Source organism: Prionailurus viverrinus, chromosome A2 (assembly GCF_022837055.1).
Source record: "Prionailurus viverrinus isolate Anna chromosome A2, UM_Priviv_1.0, whole genome shotgun sequence".
NCBI classification, from domain to species: Eukaryota; Metazoa; Chordata; class Mammalia; order Carnivora; family Felidae; genus Prionailurus; species Prionailurus viverrinus.
The window spans coordinates 41,053,405-41,068,164 of NC_062562.1; the positions used below are offsets into that span (position 1 = coordinate 41,053,405).

Here is a 14,760-nt window from a genome sequence, read left to right on the forward strand (position 1 = left end):
TACTTGTTGCTGAGCAAGAGAGAAAATGTCAGCTTTCTTAAGACAATGGTGGTTTATCATGGGATCCTGACATGCACTGTGATGTATTCAGTCAGAATGAAGTGTGTCCAAATAATAACAATGCCAAGAGTGAAAATGTGATAACCTGTAAGTTACATACTTAAAATAATATATTAAATCAGTCATTCCTCTAGTGGTATTCTTATGCACTTGTAATCTAATATATGTTCTTGGGGGGGATGTAAGTGGTGGAAACACAACAAAAATGCCAGGATTTAAGTATGACTTGATCCATGGGAATCTGAAACAGGTGGAAATACAATTGTTCTAAGAACTGCAGGTGAGTAACTTACTGTATCATGGTATCTATGACCATCTCTCACTTGCCCCATTACTACCAACTGCTTGTGTCTTGGGTTCCCCTAATGCAAACATTGCTAAATGAATTCAAGTGCAAGCAGTCTACCTGGGTGGTGAAGGACAAAAAGAGTCAGGGTATGAAGCAATGAGACAGGGGAAGAAGGCAGCCAATAAAGGGTAAGAAAAAAAGTCACTGATCCTTGTGTAGGACTAGAGCTTACTCTCACTGGGGAGACTCTGAAGGTCCAGCCCAGGCAGAATAGATGCCACAGAGTCATCCAACAGTTATCGTGGAGTTGCCCAGAGCTATCCTTGCCCAGGGACAAGGGAGCTGGGGTACTTATACACCAGTCCCCATTAGTCACTGTTTGGAGGCTATCCTCAGGGAGTATTAATTACCCAACACTTCTAATCTCTCCCTGGGAGAGCAAAATGGCTCCACTGCTAAAAACATGCCTTCAGGTAAAGAAATGTATATGGTGACAAGTGGAAGTGGTGTGTGCATTGACATGATAAAAAAACTAGACAGTATGTCTGGGGAAGGCATAGTGCCTGTCACAGCAGGCACATGAACCTGAAAGTTTTTGAAGACATTTTCAATACTATCAGACCCCAAAAGACTGATGGCTGAAATTACTCAATGATTTAAGCATACAAGTGGAGATACACGTTCTGTCCCCATCAATCATTACACTTCTCAAGTATTTCCAGTGGTTGAGTTTCCCTACTTGGATCAAAGGCTTTCCGATACCGAGCCTTCCTTCTTTTATTTCTTCTCAATCAGTTGTGCATTTTGTGTCCGTGATTGTTTTCAGTTACTAACTTGAATGATAACTTAAATCATTCTAGACTACAGGTAACTTATCACTGACAACTATAAACACCATAATCATGCATATGAGGAAAGTAGTCCAGAAATAATGAGAAGGTAACACAAACTACACAAATGCACACACATGTACACATGCACGTGCACACACATAAAGTAGAAAAGGAAGAAATAAACTCTCAAATAAAATAGAATGACAGTCACAAAAGAGGTGGGAACATGAAGTGCAGTGATATTATACATGATGTGTCGAAGATTCATAAAACATTTTGGAGTGATTGCAAGATGTATTAAAGTCTGGAAACAGTGGGTAAGTCTTGAAAACAGGAAGGGCTTGAGGAGTATAACAGTAATTGAATTGCTATCTCCTCCTTTGAGGAGTTAAAGCTATCCAGTTTATACACTAAATCAAACTTGGAAAGCATTTGGTAATAACAAAATAACAGATGTAAAAAGTACAAGTAGTTGGAATTTTCAGGAAAAAAAAAGACAAACTTTAGCAAAGCATCCTGTAGTACCATCAACATAATCATTATTAAAAAGCATCCAAGGTCACCTGGCTGGCTCAGTCAGTAGAGCATGCAACTCCTGATCTCAGGGTTGTGAGTTTAAGCCCCAAGTTGAGTTTTAAAAAATCCACATATATATGAGAGGCTTTGCTCTATGCCATATAGCGAACAAAATAAATGGCCTCTGTTCTGACATTGCAATGGAGAAATAAAATGTTCTAAATACTTGTAATTCGGATCAGGAGAAAATTACTAGACTGATAACTCTCTGAAGGTAGGACAGTAGCTCATTCATCATTGGTTGCTCCAATGTTCCAAATATCCTGTATATATAGTAGTAGCTTTCAAGTTTTAAGTTTTAATGTTTCTTGCTGAGCTTTAAGAACAATGAATAATTCAACTCAGGAGATTAAATCTTTGTACCGGACATCAAGTGAGTGAAAGCATTTCTACTAGAACGAAAAGATAAGTCACAGCTTGGGATCTAGCCACTGTTTGAAAATCATTTCCGGAAAATGTATTTAAAGGCATTAAAAAGATGGCAACTTAAAAAAAAATGTTATCTTCCCAACATCACATCCCCAAAGTAACATGCATCTCTGCTGCATTTTAAAAGTATAAATGTGTTCAAAGAAGTTCTATAAAGTCTTTTTTGTAAACTCATTCATTCAACAAATATTTATTGAGCACCTATTAGAGGCTGGAATTTCAATTCTCAAGGAAGACACAGTGGGGACTGGGTTGTCAGATAATTCCATGATTCCTGCCCTCAGGAATTCCTGCCCATAACCTAATGGGAGTGAAACAGGATTCAAATAATTACAAAGTATTTGTAAACAAGACACTATGAAAGGTATAATGCAGAAGTAGAAGTTTGTATGAAAGACTCAATGACAATGGCCCCCTTCAGTAAGGTCAGGGAAAGGTCCTCTGAAGAAATGAGAAAAGAAGAGACTATATAATCAGAGTTGTGATTTTTCAGCTATAGACAAATACTTGGTATGGCTTTGAGATGGTAAGGAGGCAGGTGAGTAGTCACTTTCTGGACCTTGTCCGATCACCTATCACCTCATCTCCCAAGAACTTCCCTAGAACCCCACCCCAACACCCTGGATCCACAACCTGAAGGGTTAATACCTGGCTCTGCAGGGGGCTTCCGGAATCCTGCTCTAGCCCATGTCACTTGTGATTGGTCAGTGCCCATGCCCTACTGCTGGTTACATATTTTGGCACTCATCTCTGGACACGAGGAATAGAATATGCAAAGGCCTTGGGTCTTAAGGGTTCATGGCTTGTTGTTAAAACAAAAAGAAAGCTAATGAGATCAAATGCAGGTGGCCAGGTTGAGTGTGGTATAAAATGAGACTGCAGATATATAATGCCTGGGTATAGGCCTTCTTTGCTTGGCTAAGAATATTAGTATCAAGATAAAACCCTTTGAAAAGTCACTGCAGTGTTAACCAGTAATTGCCATGATAGGATTTGTAGCAAACATTCAAATCAGACATATTGTAGCCTGTATCAGGCTTAAAAGGATGAAAAGAAAACATTTTGCAACATGCCAGTTTCATTCTTACCTTCAAATTCATAGAAATCAGAGGCTGGGCAATATTAGGCAATCTATCTGACGTAAGAGAAGCAAACCATATGTCCTAATATTCTTGTATATGCGCGCGCGCACACGCGCGCACACACACACACACACACACACACACACACAAAGAAATACACTGTATAAGGTTTGGAGATAAAACATCATTCAGGACCATTATTTTTAAAAATGACGTTGCCCATTTTTAATGAGTGCTAAAGTAGGGCATTAACTTTATAAATAATGAGAGTAATTAATACAATCATGACCTGACTTCTCATCATTGCCAAGTATTGTTACAGAGAGAAGGGACATATAAAATCTTGTCCCACTTGTAAAATCACCAAGCTAAAATAAATACAAAGGAAGCTACTTAAGCAAGACAAATACAAATCACAATGTCATCTGCCATATTAGGAATATTCAACCAGTAAAGGAATGCTTTAAATCAAAGAAAAAATAGATAGCCTTTAGAATTTTCTCTAATAGGCATTTGCATCTGGGGGCAACAGCTTAATATATTGACAACACATTTCTCATGGCAATCTTTAAATAGCCCCCAAATTCAGTACATATTGACAACTGTACTATCTATTCTTAATGTCAGCTGAGCTAAAAAATGCTAGACCTTGGACTCAAAACCAAAAATGCTTTAAATAGTTGTTCCTGGTTGCTCTAAAAGAAGAGGCCATTTGTGGCTTTTGTCATATACTTTATGAAATTGCTACTAAGATTGCAGATCATGAAATATTGATATATATTTACAATATTAAAAGTATATGAGCAACTCTGAATGTACTCTTGGCAAATGCTCAGAGTTAAGTTTCTTTATGTGGCGGAAGTTTAGGCGTGAGAATGATCTGGCTTCATTTGTATCAGAGTAATAGGCACCAAATGAGCATTCTTTTTTTCATTGAGACAAACCCTACAGCAATTTTGTCTAGAAGGATTGCTTAGCATATATCTCACATCTGTAAAAAGACTCCTCGAATTATGACATCTGAGAAACAAAGTCCATTCACTGAGTGCATATTGTTTCCAAGCCCCATGAACCACTCCCCCCAAAAAAACCAAAAAACACCTTTGAGCAGATTAGAGACTTGTGTAGTAAAATACTCAATTATTAGTGGATAAAAGTTTGATGCCTTTGTATTTTGATTCTTCCAGAATTTGTGTGACATCACTGTCATGGAATGCAACCATAACACTATGATAGTCAACTAATAAATAAGTTTAAGGGCTTGATAAGACTGCACATCCTGCCAGATCTCTAATCAGGCATCGTCTGCTCACTTTGTTTTCATTCACAATCATTATCATTCGTTCATTCATAATCTTCACATCTTCCAGAAATGCAGTGATCTACTCTGCATACCAAACCTCTTTCCTGCTGGAACCTAACTGGCTGGGAATTCAATTTACATGAATGCTGGGCTCCAAGTCCCAGATTCTTGACAACTCCACAAACGTCCTCCCTACAGCTCACAAATGTTTAGCAGCTAAGGAGAGGGGAGGTAATAATGTGCTCAGTCTGATGTTAAGTTCACACCAGCAGTTCTGCGTTTACACCGCACAATCAGCAAACACAGCGAATGCCAGCTGGAAGTCATCTTGCGCTCCTGTGGACCCCTACAGTACCTGATATTCCTTCACGCTCAACACTTCCAATACCTTCCATCATGGTTGTTTTGACTATGGCTTCTCTCTTGAACTAGACTACAATCTGAAAACAAAACAAAAGAAAACAACAAAAAAACCACCACAACAGTGATTTATTACCTGTTGTGGGTTAAGGACCCTTCCGAGAATAAGCCAAACCTACGGATCCACCCACCTTACTACCCTAAATACACACTGACTGACATAACCTAACTTTCGCTTTGTACACAATTGCTTTATTACATAGAAAAATAATTTCTTTCACACAGATAGAATATATATATATATATATATATATATATGTATACACACACACACACACATATGTATTCGTACACATATGCATATGAATGTATATGTATTTAGAGATTAATTTCTTGCTTTTTTGTCACGGAGAAATTAATAGAAGCTTATCAAAATAGAATTAAATATAAATTATACAGATTGAAACAAGAAAAAAATCTGTAAAAATATAAATGTTCTGAGAAGGCTAGTGCTGAAGGCTTGACAAAGAAGCTGAAATTATGAAGCTGTTTTGCTATAGTGAGGCATGTTATCTCTGCCATCCAGTTAATTTTTTCTTTTGGTCCTTTTAGCAATTGGTGTACATGGGCAGAAAGAGAATTGGAGTCACATTGTGTGCACATCGAGTCCATGAGTCAGCTATATAAAAATGTTGCCAAAACACTGTGGACTGCCGTGTGCTGGTATTAGAGTCTCCTTTACTCTGTCCTCAACTCAAAGAGATCTTCTCTGGCAACTTGAAGAGATCTCTCTATCCTCAATTCAAAGAGATTTTCACTGACGATATGTCAGGAAGAATTACAAATCCATTTCTCAGTTGGTTCCACTGGCTTCAGTCAAATGCACACTGAGGGGAAAAGACACAGCCACCAAAACATGCCAACCCACTTCCTGCTTCAAAATATTAGGCAAAATGTCAACCCTTCTTAAGCATACTCCGGAGAGGGCTTACTTCAATTTTCTTGCTTGATGTTAAGCCTCAAAAGAACATGGACATTTCCAGGGCACTCTCTTTTACAAACATCTCTCCAACAAAGAGTGACTACTTGGCATGCAATGTTGACCGCTGTGGTATGTTCAGGACAATACTTATTGTTTTGGAACAAGTCCAAGTTTCAACAAAATTGTGGATTTTCTAGTGGAAGCTTCATCCCTGAAAAAGATCAACACTATCTAATGTTTTTATAATACAGTCAGACCTAAGGTGCTCTTTGGGATTTTTTTTTGTTTTGTTTTTTAGTTTCATACCTCTATTGAAAGGAACCTTGCCCTAATTAAGGGACTTAGGTTTTTGGGCCCTGCCACATTTAGTAATAATAGGAAAACTAGACAATAAGCAAATTCTATGACATATTTTTACCCTTGAGATTTTCCAAATTAAACAGGAATAAAATGTACAAAGACAAATTTTCATAATCATACATGCCACGTGAGTTTTCTTTCCTTCTTATCAAATGGGAAATTACTGCAGACCTCATGACATGTTGATGAGGAGCAACGCACCTTTCCTACGTCTGTATAACAACAGTCTTTGCCGCGTACGTTTATTTAGAATTTTAAAATAGCTAAGTAACAACATGATGGAAATGATTTCTACAAAGACAATTCTCAAAATTTCAGAAAGGAAAATGAATAGCAACATAACAACCACAACCTTTTATTGAGTGTTTGTTACTTGCCAGGCACTGCTTCATACATCTACTCATTTCATCCTCACAATGATCCACGAGGCTCAATAATATCACTCCCATTTTTTAGATAAATAAAGCGAGACGCAGATGGGTCAAGATATCTGTTTTAAAAAATGATGCCAGAAGCTGTGTATTTTCTATATATTTTTTTCACATATTAGGGGTCAAATGGAATGCGTAAGCAATGGAGTCATTAGGGAACCATAAAGTAGGAGCTGGTGGTTTGTATGTTTTTAAAAGTCTGTATTAATAGAATTGGTAATTGAAGCTAGTTTTATAAGTGATAATAAATTCAAATTTATTACATTTTTAAGAAATTAAATTTCTTCTATAAAGGGAAAGGACTGGGCTATTTAAGTAAACAACTCTTTTGCTTGATTTTAAGCATTTTACTGTGATAACACCCCCTCCCTGTTGCAGGTATGAATTAAGAAGAATTCATCAACTGTATCTGGGATTAAATCATGGTATCTCAAAGACACACAAAGTCACAAACATAAAGTGCAAAACAGTGTGCGGAAAGTCTGATACTTTTTGTATGCGGACAAAAAAACATACATCTATATACATTCGTAAGCCCGGAGAACAGTTTCGAAGGATATGAGAACTGAAGAGAGCAGCTATTTCTGGGGAGAAAATTGTTCACTTGGGAACATGGAATAGAAGAATAAAATACTTTTCACTCTGCATTATTTTATATATAAATATAATTTATAATATATATTATTTATATATAATTATATATTTATATATTTCTATACATTTTCTTCAATGTACATACATATATTGATTTCTCAATACAAAAACATATAAGTATAAAACATTAACAAATACTTTTCAAAGAAAAATATCATTTCTTTCTTTTTTAAATTTTTTTAATGTTTATTCATTTCCGACAGAGAGAGAAACAGAGAGCAAGCAGGTGAGGGGCAGAGAGAGAGGGAGACACAGAATCTGAAGCAGGCTCCAGGCTCTGAGCGGTCAGTGCAGAGCCCAACTCAGGGCTTGAACTCAAGAAGTGCAAGATCATGACCTGAGTTGAAGTCGAACACCCAACCGACTGAGCCACCGGGGTGCCCCCGAAAAAAGTCATTTCTAACATGATAATAGGTCAAAAATGTGTAAATGATTTTATTGGAATCAATAAAATTATTGATTGTCAATAAAATAAAAAAAAAATTCTTGGTGCCCAGAATCAAGGAGAAAGAGGTAAATGGGGGTTAAAAAGTGCTAGAAAGGGTGTTTGGGCTAGAATATAAGCAGCATTTAACAGGAACCCTAGGTCTGCACTCCCAGCAAGGCCATTCTATTCCTTCCCTCATAATTTTGGGTGGAGAACAGTCACTGAGGGCCTACAAGCATATCAGGTACACACATACAGAGGACATTTGGAATTAAAACATCATCTTTGCCCTCAAGAAGCATGCTGATCCAGAAACATTTTAACAAAGGATTCTGAACTGGAGGAGAGGAGTCTGCAACAGGATGTTCATGTGAAGTTCCTTGGGTCACCAAGACATAGCAGGTGTCACATCCCAAATGAAAGGGAGGTTCCAGAACAGAACAGAATGAAGAACAATTTTTCAAAGGAGATACTGCAAAACCATTTGTCTGGCTCTGAGGACCTTCCTCGCATGAGAGGTTTCTGGAGACTGAGTGAAGAATTTGAGAAGTTTCCTTGAAGAGAATTCTGGTAAGTTCCACCCCCTTGGAGGGAGGAAGAAAGGTACTTCTTTTAACCTACGGGGTTTGTGCTTTAAGGACACAGAACCGCATTGTGGGTGATGCAGCGGTCTAGGACCATACTAAAAAGTAAGGGCAGACTGAAGCAGAACAGGAAATGGATCTTAGGAGATGTTAGGGGCACAGAGTGCATGTCGTCTCCTACGAGCCAGAAACACACTGGGGAGCAGCTGGGGAAAGGCAGTGCCATACATTCCAAGCAGGAGAAGCACCTGGGTGGTTGCGGGGGGGCTGGGGGGGTGGGGAGCGGGGAGGGAGGACACCTTCCACAAGGAAGCAAGGGTACCTCTGGATTTCTGGTGGCTGAGAAAGTAGGAGGTGACCAGATAGGGGCGGGAGTCCATCACCACAATTAGAGGGGGAAACATACCCCAAGTTGGGGGGATCTCTAATGAACCCATGAAAGAAAATACCAGTTCTACATTCCTGGCAAGTTTGAAGTGCCATAATCCCAAACCACTATAATGGAATCAATCAAGTAAAAGGGGCTGGCCTCTTCTCTTCCCATTCAAAACACTAAGCTGAATTGGAATTAGCAAGTTAGGGGTGCCAGGTGTGAAGGGGAAGCCAAAGAATTCTATCTTTCTTGGACTGCAGACTTCCCCTCTGCAGCAGGTAAGCACTGGAGGGAGATTAGTTTTGTCTTCAAATCAAGTTCTGAGTTTTAACTATTACATGGGACAGGGGACTTTAATTTTTTGACTGAGATTATGTCTGATATTTAGGCACCGTCAAAAATAGAGGGGATGGGGCTACCTGGGTTTTCATCCAGGAGTAGGAGAGGGCTCCACAGAAAGCATCTAAGGGGACAAAGTGGACAACAAGATTGCCTTCTGGTCAGAGCTCATGAGCTACACCTCTTCAATGTACAGTTACAGAGAAGTATGACCAACGGTTAGGAAATGAGGAGACTTCACAGGACAGCCTACAACAGGTGGCATCCAATGTAATTCTTGAATTAAAAAGGGTTTACCTAGCAGACAAGGAAGGAGGCAGGTATGGGAGAGCACCATAACGTCGGCAAAGCCCAGCACAGTAAGTGATTCATGGGAGGGAATGAAATGACTCGGAAATCCAGAAAGCACTGGGGTAGAGGGAAGGATCGAGAAGCCCAATGTTTAAGATGTGAGCAGAGGAAGATGAACTCCTTAAGGTCAGAAAGGGATCACCGTGAGAGGCTCAGTACAACCCATGGATGGACCACATTATGAAAGCAAAGAGGGCATGGCGAGTGTGTAATTTTGCCAGGGAGTAGAGAACAACTTAAAACACTGATTGCCTGGGGCTGGGAGTACGAATGCACAGGGACCGCAAGTGGGCAGGAGAGTTCTTTCTATGGAGATGAAGTATTCTAAAATTGGGTTATGGTAATGGTTGCACAACTCTGTAAACTTACTAAAATTCACTGAATTGTACACTTAGATGAGTGAATTTTGTGGTATGTACATTTTATCCCACTAAAGCTATTTTTAAAAAATACACACATAGGGAGAGAAAGAATGAGAATAAGAAAGAGAAAGAGACAGCATGAACAAGATACTGTGAATCAAGACCTTCAAGATGCCTTTGGGGCTGTGCCCTCAGTGATGTTATCATGCCAGGCTCAGTGAGTCCTTGGGAAGCTTCAACCACATTGAGGAGGAGAGTAGAAGTGTAATGAGAGGGCAAGGAAGTGGCCACAGCAAGAATCAGCTACTCTTTCAATAATTTAGAATGAGAGAGACAGGATAGTGGTTGGAGATGGGTGGAGGGTCGATGGAGAGTCAATGAAAGCTACTTTTAAGTTGGAAAATTCTTGAGCATATTTATAAATGGAGGGGAAGAAATATAGGAAGGATAAGGTGTGTTTTTCCAGAGAAGAGAATCTTCCTGGAGTTTGCTTGCATGGTATTGATTCTGCCCCAGCCAAAATCACATGAGTAAGACTGAAGGTACAACAGTGGAGAGGAAAGAGAAGTGATTCACCACTGTCCCACGTCTAAAAGAGAAAAGATGAACTTTCAAATGGAGACATCTCGTTCTGGAGTATCCCAGGCTGGGCTCTGTAGCTCCTTATATCCAGTCACAGAAACACTGATGCCTGGCCAGTGACCAAGTGCTCAGCATGCCGTCTGCCTGTGGCTGGTTGTATTTTTATTTTCATAGGTAAATTCATATAGAAAGTATGGTTTGATCTAATGAAGTCACTCCATTTTAAAGAGTTTTTAAAAATTTTTTTTTAACGTTTATTTATTTTTGAGACAGAGAGAGACAGAGCATGAATGGGGGAGGGCCAGAGAGAGAGAGAGACACAGAATCGGAAGCAGGCTCCAGGCTCTGAACCATCAGCCCAGAGCCCGACGCGGGGCTCGAACCCACGGACCGTGAGATCGTGACCTGAGCTGAAGTCAGACGCTTAACCACTGAGCCACCCAGGCGCCCCTATTTTAAAGAGTTCTAAAAACCAACTGCACTGCAGCACACTTCCTCCTTTTACATCACAGGCTACTTGGGGAGCAAATTTGACTATGCATTCTATGTGAACATTCTCAAAGCACTCAGAAACATTTACAAACACTAATAACTAAATAGGACACTAATACAGCACTTTGGGGGATCTCTTCATCGCCTAGATTTCCAAACCATCATGTTGGCAGCAATGGGTTCTATGTAGACATTAACAGCACACACTATTTAATGTGTGTGAGGCAAGACTCCAAGTGCTTTATAAATATAAACACATGTACTATAACCATCCCCATTTCACACATGAGGTTACTAAAATAGATAAAGGTTAATTAACTTGCCCAATTTCACATAAATGACCCAGCCTAAGCTAAGTCTGGTATTTTTAAATCTATCCCTAGTTGTTATTCTGTCTCATCTGTAATTGGTTTATCCTGAGACCTGGGCAGAATGTGGTTCTTGGAAGCTTTAGATCTCTGATCAGAGGTTAGCCAGGCATATACATCAGGTGAGGTGATGTGTTCAGGCCCTAGGGCAGTGGTTCTCAACTGGGGGAGATTGTGCCCTTCAATGGACATTTGTCAATGTCTGAGGAGGTATTTGGTTGTCACAACTGAGAAAGGGAAACTATAGATATGCTACTGGCATCTCGAGGGTAGGGGTCAGGGAGTCACTAAACACTCTACAATACACAGGACAGTCCCCACAAAACAAAGAATTATCCACCCATAAATGTGAACTGTGTCAATTTGAGAAACACAACTTTAGAGAAGTTTGGCATCACAAGACCCTAAAACCACCAGTTTCTGTCAGCCTGGCTACTTACTATTCATATTTTACAGAGGAAAGTAAAGACATCCAACCTTGATGTGACTGTTCTCAACCGTGAACCTTAGTAAAAAACAGAAGACCATGGTGGTCCTACTTTGTAAAAATAACTTTTGATTAGAAAAAATTCTAATCACATACAAAGTAAACAAAATAATAATGAACTCCAGTATACTCATGACCCAGCCTCAACAGTATCAATACCCTGATATTTTTGTTTTGTCTGTAGCTCTACTCACCCTGCCTCCCATTTGATTATTATTGTCTATTTTAGGTATACTTTGCATACATAAGAACCACCATAAAATGTTTAATAGAGAATTTTGAGTAATTATGTTACTGGAAAATAAAGCAAAGATCTTTCTATTGTAAGGTAAAATATGAACACAAAGACAAATGTTTGCCTCCATGAATTATTACTAGGAAAATCCCTTTGTGGTGTGGCCTCATTTTACCAAGTGTCTCTCCTCCAAGGTCTCTCTCACCTGCTCCATCAAGAATGGCTTCCCTGATATCTAGCTTCTAAGTCAGTGTTTCCCAAACTTCAGGTTATGGAACTTCAGGTTCCATTCAAGGTGTTACGCATTGGTTTTTTGTTTGCCTGTGTGTTTGTTTGGGGGCAAATGAAGGAAAGAAAAAATGATCAAACTGTACTGAATTTAATAAGGGTTAGTACTGACTGGTTTGCACCATGATATTATGGAAGTACAATGTATTAAATATTAAGCCCTGAAATGAACTAGCATTTCTTACCATGAATGGTGGTTAAGAATAGTTTAAGTTTATTTATGTATTTGGAGAGAGAGAGAGAGAGAGAGAGAGCGAGAGAGCGTGCATGCGAGCAGGATAGAGGTAGAGAGAGATAGAGATAGAGAGAGAGAAACATAATCCCAAGCAGGCTCCATGCTGTCAGCACAGAGCCCAGAGTGGGGCTCCATCTCGAACCATGAGATCATGACCTGAACTGAAATCAAGAGCTGGATGACTGAGCCTACTGAGTCACCCACCCAGGCGCCCCGAGAGTAGTTTAAAATCATGAGATGTGGAAGAAATAGAATATGTGTACATTAACTGTGTGTACATGTACATAAATATGTGGAATAAACACATATGTGTATACACACACAATTGTATAACTGCAGGCAAGTTATTTGTTTAAACCTCTTTTGCTCTCAAATGTTTCATCTGTAAAACAGGGGTGGTAAAGATGTACATAATTGGTTCATTGTAAGAATTAAGTAAGATTGTGATTATATGCTGGGCCAACTCCTTGGTATTCAAGATGTGATAGTTACTGCTATTATTTCAAAGAAATTAAACATAATTGACACCTTGACTGGAGAGAAATCAAGGACAAAATACTCACTCAAACAGAGGTCTCTAACTCATTTTAAGGAGACATTAACTGCTTACATCTTAAAAAAAAAACTTGTTCTGCTTAATTGTGTTTTTTAAAGTTGCTTTATCACAATGAAAGCAGTGATTTTGACACCTTTTGGAAACGCTAATTGTGGCTATGAATAGTTATCTGCTTAGAATTCACACCTATTAGGGGCTATATCTAGGTGTATAAAACATCCACTCTATCAACATAGAAGTGTAAATCTAAATTGAGGCAAACTGTGATAGCAGCTGGAATTTATCCCCGCAGCAATTTCAGCTGAGGAGACAGAGAGAGGAAAAGTACCCTGGGTACCCTCCCCAATCACAACACGCCTCTATTTGTTTTCATACAAATAAATAATGGTTCAGACAAAGCCCATACCTCACAACAGTGGCGGCGGGTGGAGGATCCTCAAACTGACTGCCCATATGGAATAATCTGGAATGTACATAAGGAGGGGTGTAGACTGAGCACAGGAGCATGTGTGCCCATTTACCTCAGCCTTGGGGGCTGTCCACATGGTGCAATGTGAATCCAGGACTGCCAGCCAATCTGATTTTTAGGAAGAGTCGGGACCTACAGAGTTTTATAAGAGATCTCCCTGTTTTCAAACGTTTCAAACTGGTGTTTCAAACGTTTCAAACTAATTAAACACACAACTTCAAAACATTTGTGTTGATCAAACAAAATATGTCTGCCATTTAGATGTAGCTCATCTTGAAATCCCTGACCAAATTGCACTTTCCTGCTGAAACATTTTGAAAAGCATAATTGATCACTTTCTTGCTCCTGAAGAAATATACAACACTGTGTATTAGAAGCATGTCAATGTTTTTTCTAACCTGAAATACAATTCCCTTACTGTACACTTGAAACTAAGATACAATGTGTGTTAACTGGAATTAAAATTAAAAACTTAAAAAAATAAAAAAGAACATTTCTTTAAAATTTTTTTCATTTTATCTTTTCATGGGGGGGTGGAGGGAGTGTGACAATGAAGGAGAGGATACATCCTCCCCACGGGCCAAAGGGGAAAATATCTGTTAGGCAGAAGATATTCAGCTTTATTCAATGAAATGGCTCTCATCCACCCACTAATGAAAGCTGATGTCAAAGAACTAAAACTTTGCAACCAAAGATCAGAGGGTCCCAAAGACCGTGCCCACGCTGGGGGATACCCCAGCTCTGTGCACACAGGCTGCCTCAGACCACAAGGAGCCTCTCCTCTGGACCCCAGCATGCCATCCAAATATTAGCATTTTCTATGCACACCATATGTGAAATACCAGGAGAGCATTTCTAACTATTGGCAGGAAAAATTTGAAGACCTTAATGAAGGCCATGAAGTGCAACTAAGGGCTGATACACTCCAGTTCACACAACAGTAATCAATGTTTCCATCTTCCCACAGACTGATTTAGGGGGTGGAGCTGAATTTACCAAAAAGCTACATGCAGATTTATAAGTAAATGTTCTACTCTGAACACCAGCGCTGCCTCTTCACGACCTAGAAATCTGCCTGCACACATTTATGATAAAGAAGCTTCTAACAATGGACTCTGTGGTTCCCGGTTTGTTCAAAGCACAGATTCTGCTTCCTTTGGCTTCTCGAGACCCTCAAGATAATAAAGTGTCCACCATGTGGACATCTGAGGTTATATTTCACTTTACAGAACCAGATCGGGTTCCGTCACCAG

At 39.4% G+C, this 14,760-nt stretch overlaps 1 protein-coding gene across 2 annotated transcripts in view; it reads right to left on the minus strand.

Moving 5' to 3' along the window:
• CNTN3 (contactin 3) overlaps positions 1-14,760 on the minus strand; it is a 343,356-nt gene that overhangs the window by 251,415 nt on the left and 77,181 nt on the right. The window lies entirely within an intron of this gene.